General features: G+C 41.0%; 1 protein-coding gene and 1 long non-coding RNA gene across 7 annotated transcripts in view; one reads left to right on the top strand and one right to left on the bottom strand.

Annotated features, from left to right (window-relative positions):
• Nucleotides 1-3,002, top strand: part of LOC108617273 (uncharacterized) — a 134,191-nt gene extending 131,189 nt beyond the window's left edge. For all 3 annotated transcript variants that reach the window (XR_016270276.1, XR_016270277.1, XR_016270275.1), the window contains one exon: nt 2,798-3,002. This is a non-coding gene — a long non-coding RNA (uncharacterized LOC108617273). The remainder of the gene's footprint in view (nt 1-2,797) is intronic.
• The window catches only part of dpr12 (defective proboscis extension response 12), a 98,482-nt gene extending 71,513 nt beyond the window's left edge, over nt 1-26,969 (bottom strand). For 2 of the 4 annotated variants that reach the window (XM_018012997.2, XM_089470082.1), the window contains exon 1: nt 25,824-26,967. The gene's annotated coding sequence lies outside the window, so the exon portion shown is untranslated. Of the gene's footprint in view, nt 1-25,823 lie in introns of all 4 variants that reach the window. The other 2 variants (XM_089470083.1, XM_089470084.1) reach the window with 2 other exon arrangements.
• Between the last annotated feature and the right edge of the window lie 999 nt (nt 26,970-27,968).

Raw genomic sequence — 27,968 nt, 5'->3', positions numbered from 1 at the left:
TATAAATTTAGCCAGTTTTATTTTGAGTTTCATTACTTAGAAAGGCGGCTCTTCTTCCTTTACTTCACATGCCACTCACTCAAAGCGACATTTGCTGTGCTCATTTTGACAGGTTCCAACTCTCGCCTTTTGCTCTGTGAGTGAACTGATTCTGATTCCAGTCACCTGTCGTATAACAAGTTGTCTGTAATAAAGGAAAGTGAAAATTATGCCAGCTATAAACTGAGCGAAGCCTTGAGAGGCTCGGACGTCGTATAAAATATCTCTGGAATATCTCTGGAATATCTCAGCTCGCTCGCATATATAAGTATTTGAGTGTCGCACAAAATTCACTTTCGATTGCATTACAACAGAATTTTGTCACACAAATAAAAGGATGTATAAAAGCTAGTCAACTCGCATATTGACAAGGACGAGCAGTCACACCAACAGCAGAGCACGTGTGCGCGTGTGTGTGTGTGGGTGCATTAAGAATTAAAATCTGATACAAAGTAATGGACACACTCAGATGTACAACAATTGCCATTAAATCAAAGGACATTTCCATTTTGTGTGCGCATAAAATGCCATCGCGGCGTATCAATAAATAACATTTGATGTGCGGCTGCAGCATCAATACTCCCACTCCCCTCCCCTCCCTCTCTCACTCACCATTTCTTTTTTATATATATTTTATTTTTTATTTTTTGCACCGACAGCAACCTGTGCACGTAAAAACGAAGCTCAAACCGAAATTGCTTAATAAGCAGCGCAGCTGTCAAGCAAAAAAGAAAGTATATACCAAAAAATACCAAAAATAAAATACAACAACAAATGGGCGACAAAAATCGTGGCCCATCAAACGTAATGGCTCAGCCCCCGCTCAGTCCCCGCGCCAGCAGGAGCCGTGCTATCAATTTCTAGTTGAGTGATCTAAGCAGCCCAAGTGCTGGCCATAAACAATGAAAATGGCCCGCAAATATCTATATATATCTACTTATATAAAGCTGCCGCAGCGTCACTTAGAATGACCAGAAAATACGAAAAAAAAAAAAAATGTGGAAAATCAAGGTGAAGCGATTTTATATTTCTGCTGCAGGCAGGCAGCAAATTAATTTTAGCTGCCGCTGCCTGCGGTGCTCGCAGATCTAAGATGGGCGTCACGACTTTTGTATTATCGCGAACGCAATTTGCGCCTCATGGAAATTGAATGGCAACAGCAGCAGCAGCAGCAGCAGGAGCAGCGCTGCCTCCTGCCAACCGTCTCACTCCTGCTTCAGCTCCAGCTACGGCTTCGGCTCCTTTATGTGTCCGCAAATTGCAGCTGCTGTTGCTGCTGCCTCGGGTTTTTCTTGACAATAATCAAAATACAGAACGACAACAACTTTGCTTAGACAGCAAGGGGGCGTGGCGGGGCTGTGCGAAGCTGGGCGGAAAGTTGTGGCAATACTGTTACTGGAGTCCTGTTGTCAGGACTCGCATAGCTCGGCGTCGTCTCATACTAATTGCTTTCAATTTAATGAAAATTTTAATAGAAAAGCGCTTTGGCTGCCAAAAATTGTGCTGTTGGTAAGTGCTGTTGTTGTTGTTGTTGTAGATGTTTGTTGGCATTGCATGCTCGCCTCAGTAGACAGCCGCGTCGCCTGGCTGCCCGGACAGGGACACTAAGCTGTTGTCGTCGCCGTGGCGTGCATAAAATATATAAAAGACGCAAAACACACATAGAGAATGAGAGCGAGGAGACAGAGAAGGACAGACAGACAAAGAGAGAGAGAGAGAGAGAGTGAGAAGTGGTGAAAGACGAGTGCCTTAAATAGTTACAGCAACAGAGAAGGAGAGAGTGAGAGAGAAAGCAAAGCAAGCGTAATGGAGAAAGAGCTGAAGGAATATCAACAACAATTGTGCCAAAACAATTTGCACTTAATATTGTGCATGAAATTTATTTGGCATACACAACAGCAAACACACATAGAGAGACTCACACTCACACACACACGCACATGCATATGCATAGACACCCTTGGCCAAAAAACTTGATAATCAAAAAGTTTACATTTTGTGGCATGTGCAACTGCATTTCATTTAAGTTTCGTATTTGCATTTTGTGCCGAAACTTTTTAGTACATGGAACGAGCAGAGAGAGGGAGAGAAGGAGTGAGAGAGAGAGAGAGAGCGGACAAAGGACGAGCAACAGTGAGGGGCATTAGAGGCAAGGCTTATGTCGCTCAATTGTGACACTCACACAGAGACACAACCTGCCTGCCTGCCTGCCTGCTGTGCCTCGGCGAGCTGTGTAAAACGTTTGTAAAGCGCCTTTCGAATTGAATCAATCTATGCAGGACTCACAGGACTCGACTGCCAGCTTTGAATAGCGAAAACTTTGTCCAGCTGCCAGCTGAAATAGAAACATGTGCAGAGCGCGCGCCAAGCGTGTTCTGTGGACGGAAGGAAGCGGAAATGATGCCAAACTAAGCACAAAACTTACTCAAAGCAACAAACTGTTGCCGCGTGCAGCTGCTCTGAATATATATAAAAGACACAAAAAAAACTTTGCAAAAAGTAAGTGCAGGGCATCTACAAGTCGTCTACAATCGCTTTATTGCATTTCTTGCTCTCCATTTACTTTCGATGCTTGTCAGATGGGTTTTAGTTAAAAATCGTAGCATACTTTTGAGCTGCTCACATAAGTATGAAATCGATGAAGAGTGTTGCATACTTTCAGGCCGAGTCGAATATTTCGTTTATTGGTGTATTTCTTTCTGTTGCTGTTATTGTTGTTGTTATTGTACTAATGCAGCTTGAATTTGTTTATTTGCAGTTTGCAACGAAAGCTCAGATGGCCAGGAGGCCAAGAAGATGAAGAAGAACAGGATTGGAGTTCATTAAATACAACTAAACCGTTTAGAAAATAATATCAAAATGCCATGTGTGTGTACTTTTATTATAAAAAGTAAATAAATGTGTACATTTTAGTATGAAAAAAAAAAATAAAAATAAATAAAAATAAAAGTAAATTTAAATAAGCTACTGACTTTTATTTAAGCCGAAGGTAGAAAAAATTGGGCATTTCCAAAACTTCGTTGCATATGCGATAGGGGCTGCCCTTCGCACCTGCGTAATCCACAAATTCAACCGAAATTGCACCCAAAGTACCAGGCAAACAGTAACCAAAAATTCTCGGTTTCTAAATTTTCGTTGCATACCCGAAAGGGGCACATTAAGACGCAATATTACAAATTCGTTGCATAAGGAAAAGGCGCAGCACTTCCCACTTGATCGATTCACAAATATGACCGAAATTTCAGCCAAAGTACCAGGCGAACAGAAACTGCAGAAAGTAGCCGAAAATTCTTCGATTAAAAATTGCATTGCATACCCGAAAGGAGCAAAAAAAGGCGCAAATTCTATTGAAATGATCATATTTTTTATTTAGCTCTATAAACTGACAATTTTGAAAATTCTTAACTGACAATCGGTAGTACTTAAATCTGGATGTTCAATAATGTATGTCCTTTGAATATCCTTAGGGACACGGCCGGGCTATAGCTGTGGCAACAACGACTATTTGGCAGGTAAAACTAGCTCTAGCTCGGCCAAATCCTTGCGCAGGACATGCGAACTTGGTGCTCTAGGATCGTGAGGACAGATTCCAAGGATCCCTATCATAATATAATGGGGTCGTCTAAGAATCCAGGACTTGTTCGTTTTTCTGCTTCAGCAGGCTGCGGAGACAAAGGAAATGGCCCAAAACACACAAAATGTCAAATATCTCAATAGCCACCAGCACGAATGTGATGAGACTTGGCCAGTTGGTAGCTCTGGTGACCACAATCAGTTTGACATAAGACTTGCCAGGATATGCAAGGATATAGCGAAGATATACGTGTTTTTCGCTGTACAAAAATATCCTTATATCTTAGCTTTTGAAAGGATTTTGAATCCTTTTATTACTGGTTCCCACTAAGGCCAACAAGGACTTTCTATGTTTCAAAGGACATCATCTTAGTCCTTAAAATGACCGAGTTAATGTGGATTTTGTTCTTTTTTTGCCTTTTTTCGAGCATACCCCTTACAAAAATATTTTGAAAAATTTTTCTCAAATTTTGGAAAATTTTAAATGCCAATCGGTAGTCCTGCTTCCCAGCAACTCAAAAATACAAATCCTTTTGGATTGCCGAAGGACATGGCCGAGCTAGGGCTATAGAAAAATGTCCTTTTTTATAAAATTAGCTCTAACTTGGCCAAAACCTAACGCATTTTGGCAGGACAAGTCGCGTTGGGAGCGTCAATTCAAGCTTTATCGAACTGCACTAAAATTTAATGGTCTTCTCTAAGGATCAAAGGATGTCCTTTAATGATATAATGGGCATAACTCGTGCATAGCCACGTGTATCCTGGCAATTTTAATGTCAATTTGTGGGTATTAACTCTATCTAATAGCTGACCAAAGGATATTGGGTTGGTCCTTTCCATTTTCAAGTTATTCAGTATTTGATTAACTAGATGTACCACTATGTTTATAAGTACTTATAAGTATTAGGTCTTTGTGATCTTAATTTACCTTAATATATTTACAAGTTTTAAAGGATCTTAGAGTAATTTTGCAATCGAATTATTATGCCTTAAATAAGTTAAAGGATACGCTGCTGCATCTGCATCTGCTCTCATTTAATTTATACTAAGCTCAGCTTACACAATTTTCATGCTACTTTTTTACTTAAAATTAATTTATGCTAATGCATCTCGCGCTGATATTATATTACTTTTCTTGGTAGCGCAGCTTTAGTCCTTCGCTGCTGCCTCTGATGGGTTCCTGGAATGTTAATGTGGCTCAAGGCTACAATTTGAAACTGCATTTTAGCTTGGCTTTCATCCATTGTTGATGAATCAAAAAGAAATCAGGAAAAACTCCAGTTAAAGCTAAAAAATGAAAGAGAACGAATAAAAAAAAATATTTAAAAATTATAAAAATAAAAACAAATATAAAATTAAAATAAAGTATATATAATTCAGGGTTCCTTTAGACATTATCTGCTGCTTGGCCAACGCTCTTAAGGGAGCTCAACAAATGGCCAGGCTAATAAAATCGCGCTAGCCAATTCTTTAATGGAGACAAAGCAACGGCAGCAGCAACAACAATGGACTGGCAACAACAACAATAGGAAGGCACTGATATGCCATTGTGATTTGTTATCGTATCCTGGCCATATAATTTATGACGGAGCTGGGCGCTAGGCCAAATTGTCAACCATAATTCTTGGGCATGGCTCATTCGCGCTTCGATGAAGCCAATAAACAATGACGAATCACTTATAAATTGTTGCCATATTTCTGCTATGGCACAAAATATTTACTATGCGTAGCGCCCACACCGCGCCACGCCCCCCAGCGCGCCATCTACGGCGTGGCAAGTGTGAAAATTGAAATTGATGTTGCTGTTGCTGTTGCTGCTGCTGCTGCTGCTGCTGCTGTTGCTGCTGCTGTTGCTTGCGACTGCCGCTAAATGGGCGACGCCTTTACAACGGCCACGCCCATCGAACGAGCTGCCTCTGCAGCCCCGCCCCCAAAAGAGCGCCTTATTGCGGTTGTTTATTTACGAACATTAACAAAATAAATGACATGCAAATAACAAAGAATGTAAAAAAAGCAACAAAACATAATAAATGCAAAGTCCGTAGCATAACCAGAGACAATTGAGAAGTGGAACGCAGCATAGATACCCTATTCAAAACGAATCACATAAATAAAGGCATTTTGACAGTGATATAGTGCAGCGAAAATTTATAATTGATATAAATTAATAAATAAAACTCTGACTGATTGTCAATTCTATGATTTTAATTCTATAATTTTATAAAATTGTATATATAGTTATTCTTTAAAATAATTGACAATAGATGTTATAAATAATTTATTTATTTATTTTATTTTATTTATTTTTATTTTTTTCTTTCTTTTTGTATGGAATTAAAGTTATATATTATTCAAATGATATATGCATATATAAAATATAAACTGTGACCATTCATTATAAAATATTTTATGTCAATTTGTATCAACGAAATTGGTTTAGAGAGAATAAAAAACAAATTATTTGATGAATGTCACAAATCGAAATAAATATTCAAAATGCCAGAATTGAAGGGTATAGAAGGAGGGAAAAAGTTTAAATAGACAAATTTGTTGCGCTGGCAGCTAAGCGACCTGGAAATGGTTGGGGGCTAAATTACTAATGCCATTGGCAACAAGAGCGAGAGAGAGAGAGAGAGAGGCCGAGGAGGGTGGACACAATATTAAACGTAATTCATTCTCACAACAGTGAGAAGATGAAGATGAAGAGGAAGCAAAAGTGGCAGCAGAAGTCGCGGCAGCAGCTGGGGAAATTGACTTTGGAGGTATTTTTAATTTTGCAGCCAAATGAGTCGCGATTCTTGTTTAATTTTCTGTTGATTGGTTTTTCTTCTCGCACTTTGCGTTTTCTCTCGCGCTGCTCCAGTGAGTCGGTCGGTCAATCAGTCAGTGGCAGTCAATCAATTGGGTCTCTTCTCTCTCTCTCACTCACTCACTCATTGAGTTGGCCAAATATTGATGTTGGTCACGTAATTAAGAACAAGTTTATAAAAATCTGCGAGCAGGCTAATTGAGTTCAAATTGGCCGCACAATTTCAAATGTGTGTTTTACCTCTATCTCTATCTCTCTCTCCCTCCATCTCTACCCCTCTCTATCTATCTCGCTGTGACGTCATGGGAAGCACGTGCAAATTAGGCAAATGCCAAATAAAAACCCCTTCGCTCGGCTTTGAGCACACTCAAAGTGAGAATGCGGCATGGTGTTGTGGCCTGGTTAGGGGCGGGGGGCGGGGCTTTTGGCTTGGGGCCGGTTTGAAGCCGTTTGGCATTTGGCTTTGTGGTAAACGTGTTGAAGGGCTGCCGCTGCCGTTGACAGCCAAAGAGCGAGCGACGGCGGGGCTCAGCCCTAAAAACATTTTCCAAAATTTCATAATAATTATAATTTTGGGCAGCTATACATACACATGCACATGTATACGTATTTGCATGTTTTGTCAAGCTCAACCAGGCAAAGGCACTCGAGCTAGCAAAAATACTGTGAGGGGGCGGCAGCTGCCAGCTTCGAACATGGCCAAAAAGTTGTGTCAAGCAAAAAGTTAAGCGTGTTTTATGAAATATTTGTGGCAGCATGCGTAGCAGGTACACACACACACACACACGTACACACGCACACTCATACATACACATGTACAATCTGCCTCCCTCTCTAACTTAATCAACGTCTAAGGCCAGATCATTTTCACTTTGCTGGCGGCTGCTTTTCTTTTTGGGGCTTAACATCATTAAGCTGCATGTAAAACAATTTTAATAAAAATTAAAACAATTTCGTCGCGCACTTTCAGCTCAACAAGCTCAATAATTGTATAGCACACAGACACACACACACATGCGTTGCTTTGCTTATGTTTAGATTTTTGACATAATTAAAATTACAAGAAAACAGCGGCTTTTCCTAGAGAAAGAGAGTGAGAGAGAGCGAGTTATTAACTAGCTCAAGGATATGAATTTCATATTTATGCATGCTTGAGCAGCAAAAAGCCTTTTTACGCCATTTCATTACAAAGTTGTGCGAATATACATATACATATAGAGATAAACTGTATTTTGTTTACATATATGTATATATACAAGCTTGAAATTTATTTGTATTTGCTGCCCTCGAGGCAGTCATTAGCTTAGCTATGTGGCATATCCATCTAGATAGTCGCTTTTGCCTTAAATAATTCATATCTTGCACATGCGTTGCATTACTTTTGCACTCACTGTCTGTGCCTCTGTCTGTGTTTGTGTCTGCATAAGCTGCCAAATTAAACTTTGGGCACTTTTAAGCTCTTAATGGATGCAACTCGGACAACTATAAGCCATAGGTAAATATTTAAAAAATATTTATGTTTAGCTTGGAGTTGTCTATATTTAAAATGTATTCTGTATTTTCCTGTAGATCATAAACGTAAAAGTGATTGAAAGTGAGTGAGTGAAGCAGATGACAGGTACAAAATCCTGAAGTTGTTGGCTCTTTAGGTATAGTATAGTATATGTTGATATTATGATACAATCATATATACCTCAAGTATCACTCACTCTTTATCTTAGTCTTACCCATCCAATCCATTAGATTCCTTTTCGCTTTACTTGAGTTCTAACAGCTTTTGCTACATATTTCTACAAATTACATTAATGTTCCATAAAACCATTCAAATACTTGTTCTCCACTTTAGCTGCAATTCCATTTGCCATATACATATATACATGGGCAATCCATTAAATCTCTATTTTTGCCATTTAAAAGGCATCAACTATGCTTAAATATCAATGGGAAACCATTCGCATTTTCAATTTCTCTCAGCTCCGCCATTGTTTGTCTGTTTAGTGATTGCAAAACATTGCGCATTATCAAACACTGAAACACAGTTGCATGCCTGCATGTCTGCCCCCCCCCCCCCCCCCCCCCTAGGAAATGCTCCTTTAGCTTAAGCTGAACTTTCGTTACAGCAAATCGCTTTGCACTCATTTGCTATATGTCTATGTCACTATGTGTGCGTGTGCGTGTGTGTGCGTGTGTGCGTGGGTTGCAAGTGTAGCTTTTGATACTTTGCAACACTGCAATTGACATTTTGTCAAAGGACAATGGGTTATTGGCGAAGCACATGTAAGCATGGAACTACCATTGTATCGCTCACATCTCTATCCCTCTCTCTCTCTCTCTCTCTCTCTCTCTCTCTCTCTCGGGCTGAAGAGCAGTCAATTCTTTTATTCTGTTCGCAATTTTTTGTAATGCTGCGCAATAAATTGAAAAGAAAGCAAGCGTAAAACACAAACAACAACATCGTAGGCAATGCCAAGGCGACTATCAGCTGCAGACAGTAATAAAAAAGAAAGGCAAGAGCTATACAATGCCTTGCGCTGCAGTATAATAATACCAGCACACACTCACACACACTCGCACACATGTGTATATAGTAAATCCTCGACTCTCACATTCGGCATTGGTTTATGTGGGCAGCTGCGATTGAAAAATTTCGTTCGCTTTGTTTCGTTTAGCGCAGCAGCTCATTTTTTGTATACCCTAGACAAAAGTGTGAGTGTGCTGGCAGCGGGCATGCCAGACTGATTAGAGTTCGAGTTTGGCTCATACTGAGTCTTAGACTCACAGGGTATCTGCTAGTCTATCATTATTAGTGGCTTAGATTCTTTTTGGAGCCGCAGTACTTTTCATTCAATTTTCAGCATTTTTTACGATTTGTAAGTTGCCCGTCAACAGGCCCACACACGCCCCTTTTAAGCCACACTCATGTGTGTGTGTGTGTGTGCTGGCCGTGTTTAATGTCACGTATTTGATCAGAAAATTAAGGATCAAAAAGGCATTTGTGTAAGCATCTGAAAATGTTGTGATTTATTGCGCCAAAGCGTTTTGCAAGCAACTCTTCTCGTTCCCTCTCCCCCCTCCCCTCTCGCTCTCCGCCTCTCTCCATCCACTCTTTCTATCTGTGTGCTACAGGCCATGCACCAGTAGCTGGCTTACTTTTCCCTCCCTCTCTCTCTCTCCCACTCTCGCTCTCCCTCTCTCTCTCTCTCTCTGTCTCTCTGTCCTTATGATGTACGACTCTAAGCAGCTGCCTGCTTGAGCTCTTCGCTTGCCGCCTGTTTAGTTTAAAAACTGGGACGTGTACAATTTAATTTAATCTTTCAGGATTTTCTTTTGTGCATGCCAGCACTTGCCCAACAACTGGCTGCCTCACTCTCGCTCTCTCTCTCTCCCTCTCTCTCTCTCTCTCTCTCTTTGCACAATAACTATGCTAAATACTAAAAATACATTTTATTCTAAGAAATCATTTCAAGTTTTGCTATTACTCTGCTGCTTTTAAAGTAAACGTCGGAAGTTTGTAATAAATTAAAAAATAATTAGAAAACAACTTTTCAAAAATTTCGTAGCTGCTCTTGAAAGTTCATAGTTAATGCTATTATCTAAAATTAAGTGTTTCGTTTAAAGTGATTTCGGCTGTCTCAGAGCTTGCCTTGAGTTCTATTTACATTTATTAGCTGTTGTTATGCGGCCTTGCGCGGCCCACACGGCTCTAAAGGCATTTACTGCCGTCTAGCCTCAGCTTTAACTTGATTTCTATTTGACAACATTTTGATTGAAGCAGAGGTAACTATGATGAAAGCGGATTCAAATCCCACTTGATTGTGGTTATATATTAATTTGGTATTGTATTAATATTTTTAAATTTTCATTAAATTTTCTTAATATTGGAATATTTCAGGAAATTCCATAAATAATTTTGTTGAATAAATTTTAAACGTAAATTCTGGATTGGTTTAGTTTACGTATTACCATATCAAATCTACAACAATTAGCTCATTTTCTTGTTGATATATTAACTAATACTTACGCTCACTTAGATATGCATACAAATATCTGGCTCAGATGTCAACTTACCTGGAAAAAAGTGAAAGTGAAAGAAATTTCAATTTTAATTAAATTAAATTGGATTTAATCAACAGAGATTTGTCCAGTTCTAGATGGTAGATGGTTTGATGTAAATAATACAATTTATATTAAGTTCATGACAAAATATTAATTAGAAAATAAATATGGGATATATGTTTGTTTGTCTCTCACTCTCCCACTCTCTGTCTCTTTCTCTCTCTCTCTCTATACATATCTGAATGTGCAACAGAAAGTCAAAATGCTGCCAACGACGATGAAAACTCAATTTAATTTGCTGAAAGCTATTGCTTTACACGGCACGTACAACAAATTTCAAATGAGACACGTTGATACACAACAACAACAACAACTATAGCAACAACAACAACAATGGCTCAGGCAATGGCAACTGCTGATGGCTAAATTTAATAAATATTACACGTATCTGATATGAACATCTATATACATACATACATACACACTATATATATGTATATGTATATGTATATATATTCTATACAGAAGTCGAGTCGAGCTTATTAAAAAGCGTCTGTCATCGCGTATACGCCATGTGCGCCTGTCAGCCTGAGTGCATCTATGATATATATATATATGTATATATATGTGCACACATATACATATATCACATGTCTGTACGATATTCGATATATTTGTATGTCATACGCGGCTGTTAATGAATTTTTGTAAAATGTAATTGCAACAGCCGTGCAATAATTGCTGTTTATGCTAATTGAAAATCAATATGAAAATTATTTGTTTTCCTCACACAGAGCCAATGGCCAATGACAATGACAATTGTGTTTTCGAGTGCCATTGGCTTTATTTTATTTGCTGGCATTTTAATTGTTTGCTCTAGCGCTCTATCAATGAAAATCTTCAAAAATTTGTGGCTGCTCGCTCACAATTACCTGCTGAAAGGGCACCTGGCGTTAATTGGGCTCAACGCGCAGCTGAATTTGACTGTAGGTGTAGTTGATAAATGTACACAATGTATGCATTATTATTCATATTTTATTATTTATCATATTTGTGAGTTTGTTAAATCAAACACGAATTTATTGCCCGCTATTCGCCAGTCATGTAGGCTAAGCAGAGGCAAGAGGGATACCATTTCTAGTAATTACAGTTATGTTGCTGTTGAGTATATCAATGATATTTAATTGATGAAATGCTCAATGAGTTATGCTTGATGGCAGATAAAAAAAAATATATTATTATATATAGATCATAAGTAAGTACATACAGTTGTTAGAGAAGTTTGGGGATGCAATTCCAACGTCAATCGAAACATAGTCGAGTTCTATCAAAAGGCAATAAATATTCCTGCCTTTATTAATTTTCAATTTTGATATTATATAAACTGCTCCCCTATACAAAAACATTTTCAATTCCTATGTTTCATGGCCAGCTGATAAATATGATGGCTTTCATCTGAAACTGTTGCCCTGCGCATTTGCCAACTGCGACAAACAATGCGCATAATCGAGTTAGTCGCCAAATAATGGCCTGTATTTTGGTCATAATTTCAGCTTTGATTGCATATTATGCATATAATGAGACGAATTGGACGCTGTGTAATATCTATATACAGCAACAGCAACAGAAACAGGAACGGAGAAAAAAGCAGAAAGCACAAATACGGGGCGTATACTTAATCTGCGCTACGGCCTACGAGCGGCGTTTTGGGCCAGCCAGCCGCACAAAAGAACCAGCGGTTATTTTTGCTCTTTATGTCAAATGAAGCGTGCAAATGCGGCAAACGCCCCATGACCCCGCCCCCAACCACTTGCTGTCCCTGCCTTATGGAAACAGGACGCACATTAAATGCGCAGCCCAAAAACATGCGCTGCAGGCGCTTGCCAAGCAGCAGGACTGAATGAAATGGCATAGGACAGCCCAGGCACAGGACCGGACCGGACAGGACTGGACCGGACAGGACAGCGCTGGACTATGGGACACTATGGGGATATTCATGCATATAGTGGAAGCTTTTGCTGTTTACTCTGCTCTGTGTGTGTGTGGCTGTGTGTGTGTGTGTAACAAGTGACCAGGCGACTAAGAGGGGACAAGCGTTGCCACTGATAAAGTCATTCGAGCAGCGGAACAAATCGATAAAAGAAATAAAATGAGGAAACCCCTAAGACAACTTGAGTCGGGCATGCTCGACTAAGAGATGCCATATGATGATATGTGCGTCTCTTAGATAGAGCTGAATATCAAATTTGTGATTCCTAAAACGATTGTGATATCTATTAACTTAAGTTAGTTATCGATTGTTATCGATTACATTATATTGATTATTTGGCTCTAGTTTGCGATGAATGTGCTCATTCTGATTCATACATTCGAATAAACGAACAAGCACGGACGGACAGACATGCGGACAATCGGATAAACTATAAACAGAAGCCTTATTGACGGACGGACGGACACACTCCCGGGGGAGGATATATAGGTAGACAGACAAACCTACAGAGTGATAGACAAAACTATCAAATGACTGACGAACGGACGGACGGTCAGACGGACAGCGAGAAGAGCAGACGCACGAAGGGACAGATGGGCGGTAGGACGGAAGTTCCCATACATACCCCTACCCGACCGAAAATATAGCCAAAAAGGAGCTCTACTATAGTACCAATCAAGCACAAAGATAAATTCAGCCACGCCCACCTCCGATTGCCTGTCATGCACACTAAATAAAAAGGAACCAATACACTCTGTTTACACATTTTCAATAGATACAGGCTATAAATAAGTATATATAAAACAGCTAAACGAATCTATATATATATATATATTTAGAGAGAGAGAGAGATAGATAGCGGTCCAGTTTTATCTGAATTGAAGTGCTGGGTTGACTCTGGCTTTTATGCTGACGATTTCCGACTCATTTGCCAAGCGTCTAAATGTAAAATTAATTTACGTCCGCTATGAGCAGCTGCCCGGCCCGGCGTACTGGCTGAGTGACTGTCTGCCACGCCCCAGCTGGCGGTCGACTGGTGCCCTACCGCTGTGAGGTTAATTAATTAGACGCACGTGACGTCATTTGCAACGCTTTGCTGCCTTTTCGAATTTCGCAATTTCACAATTTCGCAATTTCAATTGCAAAGCGCGCGATTGTCGCTGGCCAAATGCGAGAAACAATAAAAGCCATAAATCACAAAATTTTGACCGTGTTTAATAAGCAAATAATAAGTGAGGCGAGTTCCATGATAGATGTGATATACATATAGAGAGAGAGGGAGAGAGAGAGAGAGAGAGAGAGAGAGAGGGAGGGAAAGAGAGAGAGGCAGAGAGAGTATATTTATCAAATATACATTTTTATTTTTGCCATATGCTGGCTGCATTCGTATGAAAAGTGCTCAAACAATGCAAATGCATTGACAGCGCGCGTGTCCTGCTGTGTTTATAGTTGTTTGTTGCCAGTTGTTGTTGTTGCCAGTTGTTGTTGTTGTTGCTTGTTGTTCATGCGCATGTTTAGCATGAACTGTGGGCGGTCGGTCACAGTCAGCTGTCAGCTCATAATCGAATTAGTTGCAATAAAGCACAAAATTAATTTCCGCGCTGTGCGTGGCCAAACAACGGCAGCAACAACAGTGCGCGCCGAAAAGCAGCGCACACATGAAAAATGCTCGACTGTAAATACAGAGCATAATTTATGTGGGAATGCAAAGAGCCCATTCAGCAGTGGCTGAGCATAAAATAATTTTACTTTTTTTTTCCTTTCTTATTTTTTGCAGGCAGCGCAACTAAATTCGCTTTTTTTCCACTACATAAAACCTAGGCCTCGGTCCACTCTAATGGCCAATGTATGTGTATACTGTGTGTGTGTGTGTGTGTGGCTTGAAAGTGAAAGAGATAATAAAATGAAAGCATAAAGAATGCAGCGTATAAAAGGATAACGGCATAAGGACATGATATACGCTTTTATCTTGAATGAAGTAAATGCCAGCAAATATGACTACAAGAATGAGACAGACAGACAAACAGACAGCAGCAGCACTGGCAGATAAAAGCAATACACACATACACACACTCACACACATTGTGTGTGGCGCAAGACAATGCCTGGCTTGAACTGGGGTTAGACCATAGGCAGCAGGAATTGCCGGCATCTATACATAAGTTTACAGTTTGGCGTAGGCAAACGCAAACAAATTCAATTTTGCTGCAGCGTGCCAAGGCTTTTGTCTAAGTGGATAAAGTGTGGGCGTGTGCGAGAGTGTGTGTGTGTGTGTGTGTGTGTGTGGGAATGTGCTGGTGTTTGTTAGCTAGACTGTGCATTATGTGGCCAGGCGTATTTATGCCAAAAAGCTTTGGCATGCCCTCACTCGCATACGCTCAATAGCATCTTAATGCGCCCACACACAGGCGAAATTTTCATAGCATACTTTTCGGCAGCAGCAAATGTGGGAAGAGGCGGAAGCTCCACAAGGCAGTTGGCAACTGGGATATAGCAAATCCGACTAGCCCAGCGCACAGCTCAATAGCTCGACTCAGCTGCTGAGTTGTATTTGCATTTGCAGTGAAAAGTTTCCTTTCTGCATGAGATACGCCTTTCACCTACAGTTCAATATGCGAGCTGCAGCTGCAAGGACTCTGTTCATCATAAGGCAGACTAGAACTATCACACACACACTCACACATATATATACATATACATGCTGAGCTTCTTGCTGTTGGCACTCAAATGTATTGCAAACAGTAGCCGTAATGTTTTCTATTGCCCAAGCTTAATAGCCAAAGCCCCAGCGGGCATATTTTTAAAGCCTTTTGTATACACACACGTGTATGTGCGTGTGTGTGTGTGTGTGTGTGTGTGTAGCTATCAGCATGCTTCATCAGCTACCAAGATACTGAGACACTTAGACAGTTAGTCATTCCAACAGCATAGATAGCCAGATAGATTGAGAGCTGAGCTGAGCTGAGCTGAGTTGGTTTGGGTTGGTTGAGGTGGCGAGTCCTGCCGTTCGCCTTTGCCTGCGGCACTAACACACTTCAAAATCCACCAGGCAGCAGTTAAAAAAGTTTTTTGGCCAAAGGGGTCTGCGTCGAGGTCCCACATGCCCCGAAGTGCTATTACTGAAATTGAAGACATCTATAAGTTCAGCCAGCAGTTTTCATTTCGCTTTCCTTTCTTTACGGCTTGTCTGCTTTTTACTGTATTTGTCTTCTTCTTTGCGCCTTCCTTCTCACACGGCCTGTGTTCATATGTGCGTACTGTTTGGCATTCGCTGGCAGACGCCTTCATTCTCTCTCTCAGCAGCGCTTTTATGGTAATGAGCTCACATTACAAGCGACAGCAGCAGCAGAGACAGCAGCAGCGACAGCAAAACCAGCGAAAAAAGCAAAGAAACATTTTGACATGACGCCCTTTTGATAGACGCTGAAAGTGTCAAAGCGGGTTGTTTGATACGTTCCCCGATAAAACGCCGAGGACGGACGACACACTCGACTCGCTCTTGAGCAAGCAAATGCTTTAAGCAGATAACCCAGACTCGGCTCGCGTGCATCCCACATTCTCTTTACCAGCTCGGATTTAAAGCTTTCCGAGACAATTCGCTCTCATTTACAACTGGAAGCTTCAAAGTCTTCGGAGAACTTTGATTATCTTGAAGACATACAAATTGTGCGTAGCTTTAAGAATATACTTAAAATAAGATTGAATACTCTTTCGGGCTGCAGGTAAGAGAAACCACTATCTGAAAACAAAACTCAGAGTCTCAGTCCGAATTTCGGAGTCTTTTGAGCAGCTAAGTGGAATTCTAAGCTTAAAATCTTTTTGCATTTCTAAGCAAAATTCTTGAATATTATTTGCAGTACGAATTCGGACACTTTTCGGAAAAATTTATTAATTTTCGGAAATATTCCCGAAAAATTTATGAAAATTCGGAAATATTTCCTAAAATTTTAATAAATATTTTTGACTTGTACAAAGCACATTTCGGAAATAGTTAACTGGTAAATGTTTAGCAATTTAAATTTAGCAATTTAACATAAGAATTATTTCCGAAAAATAAAAATACATCTTCCAGAAAAGTATTTCAGCTCGTTTATCGCAAATAAATTTCCATAGATGAGTCGCCTCAATTAAAATTAATCGAAGGCACCTCGCGAGGCAGCGCGGCATATTTGGAAAAGTTTCTCGTGCTTTTAACATTTTTTTTTTTTTTTTTTGGTCCCACTCTTTTGCTGTTTTCTTGCAGTCTTATCGCATAACAGAAATGAATCGCAGTATCCTGCGCCGAGCAGGACCAAGGAGTCGCTTTAAGAGGCGCTGCAGCGTGCAAAATGTTTATTTCCGTAATTTAAGTTGAGCGTCTTTTATTTGGCGTAACGCGTTGTTAAATTGTTGAATTGGGCGCCGAGTGTGTGTGGCAAGGAGTGTGCGAGACAGAGAGAGAGAGTGTGTGTGTGTGAGTGAGTCTGTGTGTGTGCGTGTGACATGCAGCCAGCTGGCAAGGTGTTCACAGCTGAAATGCATTTTCCTTTCAAATGGCACAGCTAAGGGTATGTCTCTCTCCTTCTCTCTCTCTATCTATCTCTCTCTCTGTGTGTGCAGGTGCTTCCATACGTTGTCTACGTTGTCCTTGCCTGGCGCACTTTAAGGCCAGCCCGTGCCACGCCCACACACATTCACCTTTGCACACCTATGGCGTTTGTCAAGTGCCTTCTAGTTACGTTTCTCTACATTTCATTTACGCCTCGTCTCGCCTCGCCATGCCACGCCCCCCGTGCTCCGCCTTTGTTATAAATGCGAAAGAAATCTTGATGTTGTGCTCATTTTGGCTGGGCATTGTTTTTATTATTGTTGGCACTTACACGTTTTTATTTGTGTACGCCTCGCAACAACTTGATCCTTGCGGCAAAGGACCTTGAACCCAGGACCCGCCCCGCATCGCTAACGAGTTACAGCAAGGCGCATAAAATAAATATGCCTGTGAGTGTATATGTGTGAGTGGGTGTGTGAGTGTATTTGCAAATATTTCATATTTATTTTATGTACTTTTTCTTTTTTTGTTTTTTTTTTTTTCTTTATTGTGCGAGTGCTCATAAAATTTAGAGAGCATAACGCTCTGCCTCTCCCTCTTCCGCTCTATGTTTTGCATTACGCGTGATTTACTTTGTAAGTTTTAATTGAATTTGTAAATATACAGAGAGAGAGTGAGTGAGTGAGAGAGAGGGAGAGAGTGAGTGAGAGCGAGAGAGATGAAAGCGCGAAATTAAGTTTAAATGCATTTGGTGTTTACATGAAAAATGGCAGCCATTCAATAATTCAATTAAATGCTCGCTATAATTGTTGTCGAGTGTCACTCGACCGAAGCGCTCGACCATGAATTTCAATTGAAAATTCAAATTCAAATGCGTAAAATTCACATTTGCCCATTTTTATGCAAAGCAGCCAAAGGCAGAAGCAGAAGCTGAAGCCAAAGCTAAAAAAAAAACTAGCACAGAAATACGCACGAGTAAACAGCAGCAGCAGCTATACTATAATGATCATATATAAACAGAGAGGGAGCGAGAGCGAGAGGGAGAGAGAAAAGCAAGTCAGTGTCAATCAGAGCGAGAGGCAGCGGGAGAGTGAGAGGCATGCCCTATAAATGTGGGCATATTTATATATATATAAATACAACTTTATAAGCACATGCTTCACTGAGCTGGACGCACCAAGCACACACACACACAGACAGACGTAGCGTAGCATTTGTATGCTAAGCTATGCCAGGCAGACAACAAAAGACGAGGAGAGAGAGAGGCAGAGAAATAGATGGAAATGCGAGCAGAGCTGGAGCAGAGCGCAAAGGAGACAAAAATCGTTTCAATAAAAATACAAAGTAAACCAAATGCAAAGACATGAAGAAAGCACCGAAAAAGGAAAAAGCAGCATGCATGACTGTTTGTGTGAGTGTGCGCGTGTGTGTGTGTGTGTGCACATGGGGTAATTCTTAGTTAACGAGCAAGCAAAAAACGTATTCACGCTTTGCTTAATCCCCAGGGAAGCCCAAGCAGCCCGCACAATGTGTGCTCCCCCTCTCTCTCTCTTTCTCTCCCTCTCGCGCTACACTCTGTGTAGAACAATGCATTGGCGCCTCTATGACCATACAATTTAAGCCCTAATTGCGGGCAATTACTTTTTGCTGGGCTAATAAAAACGTTAGAGATATTTGCGTATTTTAACTAATGATTTTCTGCTTAAGCGCAAAGCTCGACACCGAGCGAACAACACGTAAATGTCTGCCTAAATAAACAAAGCCTAAAGTTTAACCAACTCTCTAGCTAACCTACTCCCTCTTTACCTATCTTTCTCTCTCTCCCTCTCTGTCTTTCTGCGTGTTTGTGTTAAAGGTAAGCTTCTTAGTTGGCCTGTTGTTTCTATTTTCAGGTCTGTCGCAGCTTTTAATGACTTGGCACACACACACACATGCATACACACACGGCGCAAAGCACACAGCACACACATTGCGTATACGCCCCTTTTAACGGTTAAGTCCTTTGACACACACACAGAGGGGCACACACACACAGGGGCACACACACACGCACACCTTGTTAGTCAGACCACATTGACACACTTATTAATAATTCATTTTGTGCTAATAGAATGTTCGGATTTCAAGGTAAAACATCGACAAACATATGTACACCGACTGTAGCAGGGCAACGCCTGCACACACACGCACACCCACACTCCCACACACTCACACATGAGTTGCCTCTTCCATTTGATAAAAGTTAAATAAATCACTGGGCCAGTGGACACCACGTCCTGGGCTCTTGGCTCTCAGCATAATTAGTTGATACTCAATAATTAAGCACAAATTCGAAAACCAAATTCGTTTGTCAAACTATTGCTTACATAACGCTAACAGTAATACAATATGGGCAGCAGCAGCGGCAGAGACAGCAGCAGATGAGGTGGAATAGCCTCTAGCGACCTGGCAAACTATCTCACCTGGGCGTGAGTCTTGCTCAAATTGATTGATTACCTTAGGCCGGTAGGCAGGGAGGGGCGAGCAGGAGACTCGTTGGTCAGCTAAGGCTAACGGCCATTCCCATAGATTAGCTGTCCGCTGCCATTGATGGTTGAATAGCCCGAGGGCCAATCAGAGCTGTGAATGTAGCAACGTTAGTTTGTAATTATCCACAGATATCATAATTACGGCAACTCTCTTTGAAATTAGCCCTGGCTAAGATAATTGTATCTCTATTTCATTTAGGCGAGCAAGGATTATGTAAATAGGGCATGTATCTATATCCGTATAACTTTGTGTCTACGTATATTATCACAAACCCTACAGAGAAAGCATTTTTGGTATATGCTTCTATAGCTCTATAGATAAAAGATATATCTATCTCAAATATGTAACTTCATAAAAATGTATCGGAATATCTATATGTACATAGGAATCTCTTATTAGCTATCCGTCTATATATGTTACTTACGTATCTTTCTATCGACAACTACATAGATAAAGATAATAAGCTAGATCTAGCTCTTGGCTTTCTCATTCATAAAATCGTGATTTGCATTTTAATGTCTATACTTCAATCTATCTATAAATATCCATCTATCTCTGCATCTTATCTTCTATCTATCTGTCTAGATATCTTGTTATCCTTCTACCTATCTATTACTTTTATTATATATCCATCTATCTTTCTATCTATCTATCTACACAGTTCTCTGTTCACACACTGTTTTCAAAATAACCTTCTCCACCTACAACAATCTCTTCATCGCATTCTCAGCAGCCAAACAAAGTCTATCTAAATATTTCTTACTAAATTTTATCGTCGCCTGCAAAAATCTTCTCCTCTCCTCTCTCACCCCAGTCAAATCGCCATAAACTTATTTACTGTTCCTAAATATATAAACAACGTTCAGCACATAAATATCCTTATCCATTTACAACACAAACTCCAACACTTTTCTACATCCCAATCAAGTTAAGCTTCCGGCAATTGTATCTGTATCTTGAAGTCAGCTGTATCTGTAGCTATAGCTGTAGCTCGGCTTACGCTCATAAGTATCTGGAAGTGTGCCTTTGGCATTTAACGTCTTTGATTATGCAAGAGTCGTCATTAGACGCTTAATTTGTTAAGCGCACTCGAAAAACGCGTTGTAAATTTAATTAGCTCATTATTCTATAAATGTTTATGGCCCATAGTTGAAATTCATTTCGTTCAGTCATTAAAATTACTACACAGCCACCATGTTACCCCACTCTCCCCCTCCCTCTCACCCTCTCTCTCTCTCTCTCACTCTCTCTCTGCAGACTGCGTAAATTTGCTTAATATTTTCGTAAGCTTTCCCGTCCAAATGGCAAGTGCGTTGCGCATTAAGTATACGCCCCTTATTACTAGAGGGCAGCTCGCAGTTATGCTGAACATATAAAAGTAAATGATTTACGCTACGCAAACTTTCACTTCAATATTCAATGTGAACTTCTCAAATTGAATGCCCAATGCGACAACTCCAAAGCGCCAGTTGACAGCAGTGGGCATAAATTCCAAATACCCTAGCTCAAATCGTATATGATGAATGTAAAGAATTTAGTTAATTCCGTCGATTGACTGTGTCACTACTACAAGAAGTTCCAGGCTCCATCTAGACTGCATATCAATATTAATTATCCATTTAAGCATTGAGATTTGATTGGGGCAATGACTGCAATCCAGTGAAGCCACTGAGCGACTCTCGGTTTACTAATAGTAATAGTAATAATAATAATAATACGAATAGCTCATCTCTTTAGCAGCTATACATATACATACATATGCTTTATCTCCAAGCTCTAAGCAGCGCTCTGACCAACTCTCAATTCATACGCATAAATATCTATAGTCAATGATATGATATCTCTCTCTATATATATATATATATATGCTTGCCATAAGCTGGGAATCTACTGCGCTTAAGACGTGGCCAGGCAAAGCAATATTAGCATGCTCTGAGGCCTGCACAGGGTATCAGGAGCGAGCAGGCAACCAATCAAATGGAAAGGCATTAAAGGGCCGGCGATATATATCTACAAAGGAGACTGCACAATGCGGACAGCAGAAGCAGCAGCAGCAGTAGAAGCAGTAGAAGCAGCGCCAAGGACCAAGGCTCGACTGCAGTGTGCACAATGTGCAACAATAGAAGGAGGCGGCGCTAGGCAGGGCGTGGCGAGGCAGATAAGCCTCGGGCAGCTGGGCCAAAAAGTCGGCCAAAAAATAAATGGAAATTAAAAGTTCACAGTCACAACAAAAAGAGATGGAAGCAGCAGCTGACAATGCTTATATGAGATGGAATAAAGAATGATATGAATGGGTGCTTCAAATTCATATGTTTACACAGAGACAATGGAAGAGGGAGTGACAGTGAAAGAGAGAGAGAGAGAGAGATAGGGGGAGAGAGTCAGAATCGTATGCTTAGCATAAAAATTGGCTGTACGTGCAAACGGAGACGAATTGAGACGCGTTTCTTGGTTAACATCATGACATCATCCTGAATCTCTAATGAATAAAAATGAATTTAAAAAAATACAAAGAAAATAAAGAAAATGAGGCAAAACAAAAGCTAGAGAGAGTGAGAGAGCGAGAGAGAGAGACAATAAAATATGCGGCGACATAGACAGACGGAGCGCAGCAGGCTGCCAGCCAGTCTACGCAGCGGAGAGCTACAGCTACTGTGATACTAAATATATATAAATTTATATCTATATACGAGTGTCCTGTCAGGCAGTGAGCCAACTACACACACACACAGAGACACGCAGTCAAGTCTTCCATTTGCCATGTTGTTTTTTTTCGTCGTGCTGCAGGCCAAGTCCTGTCTGTCCTGTCTTCATAATCCTTTATTTAAATATTGTTTGCTTTTTATTTGCCATTGTTATTATGCTTGTAGATATTTTGCATAAATAACTAGACAGCACACACACACACACACACACACACACACACACAGGCAAGACAATCTCAATCTTGGACTGGCAAAAAAAAGTGCTGCTGCTTGCTGCTTTATAGTGCTTGCCTATTAAAATATATATAGATATCTCATAATATATATACGTTCTACTTATGCGCATATATTTCCTTGCCCAGCAGATGTTTAGCCAACAGTCAAAACGTTGGCATTTTAACTTTGTGCGCAACGTGGCGTATGCTTAACATATATTGTGTGTCAGTGTGTGTGTGTATATCCATATCCAAAGGGCATATTGCGCATACGCCCCATCGGCTGCCGTACACTCATTAGCAATTACATGTGCGCCCTTTGGGAAGCGGCCCGCTGTCAGCTAAAATTTGTGTCAACGTCCAGACATACGGCAACAACAACAACAACAACTGGAGTCAACCCCACAGGCGTTGCCGTATTTAGCATGTTAACGTGTATCCTCCAGGCAGGCGTGCAACGCTTTTGGGCTCTCAGCCGCCGTTGACGTCTTTGGAGCCTTTCAATGAAAGCCTGTTGGCTGGCCTCGTTAAATGCCTCGACAGTCGTGCCCGCTGACACAGAGTCAGGCATCTTGTCAGCTGGCCACGCCCACATACCCACTGTCTGTCTCTCTGTGCCTCTTCTCTTCTGTCTCGCTCACTCCTTGCGGCCTGTGCGTGCTGCGCGCTTTCAAATATCAAATTCACATTAATTTTGACATCGAAGCGGAAATATATTTAATTGCTTTCTAGCCGCAGCGTCACCTAGACATATTCTGCTCATGCACACATGACACACACACACATGATAGATAGATAGAGTGCCTCACGTAGTCTGCAGCGACTTTTTGCCATTAGCTCGCGTCTCGCTCCCCAAGGCTCTAGGCAAATATTTGGCTTTTCCTCAGCAATTTTGCCGTGTTTTACTTTTTGTCATTTCATTAGGAAACCGCCGCCACTGCCACACCCACCGTCCCGCACGCCTTAATAGCGCTTAGTCGTGCGGCTGTTATTGCGTTAAGTTGGCATAATCGCATTGGCCTTGTTTATGGCACGTCTCAACCAAAAAATAATCAGACGACGATAGCAAACGTTGTCGATTTTTGATTAACTTAAGGCAAACTTACTTCATTTGCGAAAATTTCAGCATTCGATTGGCATAATTGGAACGGAAATTCATTTAAAATACTCAATTTATTGCCACTCACGAGCCCCAAATTGTGCATTAATTTGAATATTATGATAATAACTTAAAGAGCCCAGGAGCATATCAAATGCCAGGCATATTTCGCCACTCGAGTGGAATGTGGAATTTTAATTTCAATGACATGGCAACGAAGGATTATGATTAAGCAGAATTTCAAGCGAAACACAAATGGCAAGCAGCGAGGCCATTCAACTCAACAGCCAACGTGGCTCGCAGTCAAAGTCAAAATCAACTTCCGTTTCCCTCGACTCTCCCACTCTCTCCCTCACTCAGTCTCTCTCTTAATTCCAGCTTGGACAGCAATTCGGCTGGCCTCAAATTGATAGACAAATCATATCAAATTGCTTTTATAGTCTTGCCTATTCAGAATATGTATAATTTCGAATACATTCCTTAGCAAAGCGAATGGACAGCTTGGCAGCTGACTAGATGAAAGAGGCCAATAGCCAGAGGCTTCATCATCCACAGACCATGTCGAAACTCGGATCGTTGTGCTGACAGCCAACAGTAAACATTTGTGAGTAAATTTGCATTGGAAATTTGACAAATAGCTATGTGAAGGCCGAAAGTAAGGTAGCTACTGGCTGCTGATTGTATTACCTTAATAAAACAGGTAAACAGAATTCAGTCAACACAAATCTGACTACGGAACTCGAGACTGAAATCTGTATGGGCCTATCACATTGACCTATCAAGACACGTTGGCCCCAAAAGTCAAGATGCAGATATTGGGTAGAGCGAGATATATCCTAGAGAAGACAGCTAGATGTGGACAGACAGGATAAAGAGAAAGAGAGAGAGGGAGAGATGAAAAGTGAACAGGCAAACGACTCGCTTACATAGGAAGTTTTTTTTAAATATATTGAAACTGGTTATTCAGAGATGGTACGATCAGCTTCTTTAATGAATCTTATGATGAGAACTTCTACTTCTTCTAGTTTCGTTTGTATCTACAGCATGCCAAATTTCTGAAGTCAAGATTACAAACTCTTCTGCTAAAGTATAAATGCTGAGGATTGACTATGGATACAGGTAATTTGAAAATATACAGATGCATGCAATTTTTTGGGTCTGGTAAACAATTATGCGGACAGAAATTAAAATATATATACAAATATACAACAAATTAAACTAAGTTAGTTACTAATTAAAGTTGAATTACTTTTAAAATAAAATAAAGCAAATAATCAAAAGGGAAATATGTTAAAGAGCTACAAATTAATCATAATTATTGATATCAATTAAATTATTGAAGCTGTATGTAAATAAATATATACATCTATCAGTGAATACAAGAAATTGAAGAAAAAAGTATTAAAAATATTTAAAAAAATAATAATAATAATAATTTAAGACAAATTTTCAATTATTTTATTTTTAGAGGACATTTTAATAAAAATAAACTCTAATAGATAATATCTTATAAATAAAAAATACTTTATTTTGTTATGTTTGTGGTCAGCATAAATTTAAAATACGTCTAAAAATACAAAATATTGTAAAAACATAAGCAAAATTGAAAGAAGATGAAAAAGATGTCCGACAATCCCTAACCAGCTAAAACTGCATTCGATTATAAGAGCCTAAATAAATAAACAGTAAGCGAAAATATAAGCAATATATGACGAAGGTATTTGAAGAACTTAAAGCAGAAAACTTGAGCAAACATTCATTTCAATATAACCAGAGCTCAGCTCTAATATTACTTTTTCAGCTAAAGTATCGAAAGCCTTCGAGCCTCAACCCAAGTCTAGTTACGATAATGAAAGCAAATAGGCAAAACAATTAAGTGTGGCAAGAGATTCGCAGCAGGGCGAAGTCTGAGCGCGGCTCTGATACAAATTCGACAGCAAATATAATTTTTATTTGTGCATAAAAGCGAAAGTCTAACAAACGAGACGCTAACTTGTCGCCGACGCCGCTGCTGTCGCATAAAGAGCACGTATTTATGTGCGGGCCGTAAATGCAAATGCCGTAAAACGTGAAACGGAAAATGGGGAACTTGCCAAAAGTGTTGAAAGGAGCTGGATATGTAGATGTGGGTGTGTGTGTGTATGTGTGAAGTTGTGGGCCATAAACTAGCGAATGCCAAAAACTTTGTATATCCGCGGCGAGGCTCTGGGCCAAAGTCAAAGTAAAAGTCGTCCATTTTACAGGTGTCAAAAGAGTAACGAGAGAGAAAAGAAAACTCACATGTGTGAAGCTGCTAACTGTAGTCTGTTGTTGTCTGTCAACTGCCGTTACTCCAGCTGCTGCTCCAGATGCCGCTGAAATGCACTCAAGTCCTAGAAGTCGAGCACACAGCTATCAGTTTATCTGCTTAGCATGCTTGTCTTCGTGGGCGGCTCTCAGTTATCCTGTGCGTGTCACGTCCTGCACTGTTGTTGTTGTTGTTGTGCTTGCTCGACTTTTTAGCTGCTGCTGTTGTCGCACACGGCATTGACACCTTGCCGCTTATCGCTCATGTATTACACACACACACACATACGCACACACTTACACACTTTCTACGATTTGGGTCAAAGTGCTAACAAAACATGAATGCAGCTGCAGCACATGGCATGGCAGTTGCCTTCTTTTATTTTTTAGCTTTATGCTTTTTGCCTTTTTGCCGTTTTGCCGTTTTGCCGCTTTGCCACTCGCTTCTGTTTCCTCTACCAGCTGCCTAGCTGCTTCCGTTTCCGTTTCCGCTTTCACTTTTATACATATATTTTATTATTTTTGTCGCTGTTGTTGCTGGCAGCTTTTTAGTTGTGCACACACACATACACACACACACGCAGAGCGCGAGCGAGAGGCACACACATACACACACGCACCGAGACGTACTTTACGGCTTGTTGCTGCCTTTCACAGTTATGCGTTTGCAAGGATCAACAAGGATATGCACACACACACACGCACACGGGCCGCCTTTGCTTAACAACTTTTTGGCGGCTCGCTAACCAATTTATATATATATATTTTTTTTTTTTTTTGCCTGGCCAAAAATAATTCTTGCCGACCAACGGCGGAAATTCGCCTTTATTATTATTTTCCTTTTTCTTTTATTTTTTTTATTTTTCTGTTGTTGTTAACAATTGTCGCTGTTGCTTTTGCGTTTGTTGTTGTTGTCGTTTGCGTTGTTTTGCCTCCACTTGCTTTCTTTTTGTTGTGCTTGGACGAGCCGTGCGTGGCAGCCGCAACGTGAACAGCTTACGACGAGTATGCGAAGTGAACTGAAAAGGACACTCTGGCCACGGCCAACGAGCAGGACAACGAGGCAGGACGAGCAAAGCGACACAGTCGGCGACGATGTGGCCAACGACGACGTTGCCTGGCCGTTGGCTTTCCGTGTGCCAAGCCAAGTCGCCGTCTTCGTGTCTGTCTGACAGCTGGAAAGCCAGCGCAGGCGCAGCAAGCGAGAGCGGGAGAGAGAGAGAGAGTGAGAGTGAGAGTACAAGTGCAGTAAGAGAGCGCCTCTCTCTGTCTCTCTCTCTCTCTCTCAGTGTGTCTCTCCTTCCAGTGCATCGCAGGTCAGTTTTCGTTTTCATTTGACAGCTGACGCGCTTCCAGTGCGCAGCTTTAAGAGAAACGGCGAGGCTGCTCTTAAGTCGAGCTGCTGCTCGTTAAGTGTGTCAGAATTCTAAATAGCGTTCGCCTTTGCTAATGTCACGTGCTTATTGCGTTACACATTTAATTAAGCCAAGCAGCCAGAGACTCGGCCCGCAGCTGTTGGCCGAGTCGAAGAAATGGCGCACACATTAATGACAGCACTCGTTGCGGTTGCGGCCGCCTGGACAGCGGCAAATCAGTGCTGGGAAAAGAAATTGATCCTGTAATGCGGCCAGGAGCAGCGGCACGCAGCAGCCGCAGTGGACGACGGCCAGGACGGGCCGACGACAGGACGTACTCTCTGCCGCAACTAGCAGCTAAACTTTTGCGGTGACCAAGCCCAAACGTGAAGTAAACTTGCAGCAGTAACCTAGCTACTCCACCCCCACCCCCACCCCTCACCCTTCTGAACCCCCATGCCACCACCCCACAGAAACCGCAGAGCTGACAACGACAACGACAACTATCGTTCGGGCAACATCCGGCTACGTGCGTGGCACGCAAGCATCAAGGGGCAAAGGGTCTACGCAAAACTAAGGAGATTGCAACCACAGGCAAAAGTGGGCATGGCACGGCCAGAGGAGACGTGCTGCAGGAGACGAGTGACGGGCGACGGGCGACGGGAAAAACGTTTGCCCACATGCCGCTTGTCGTTTTCCATTAGTGTGGCGACCAACCTCAATGATTTCTTACTTACAGCGCGCAATTTGTAAGTTTGAGTGTGCGCGCACACACACACACACA

This window comes from Drosophila arizonae, chromosome 5 (assembly GCF_054131065.1).
Source record: "Drosophila arizonae isolate 15081-1271.41 chromosome 5, UAZ_ARI_1.0, whole genome shotgun sequence".
NCBI lineage: Eukaryota > Metazoa > Arthropoda > Insecta > Diptera > Drosophilidae > Drosophila > Drosophila arizonae.
The sequence above is the reverse complement of the archived record's forward strand: the minus strand, read 5'-3'. Positions and strand labels throughout refer to the sequence as shown.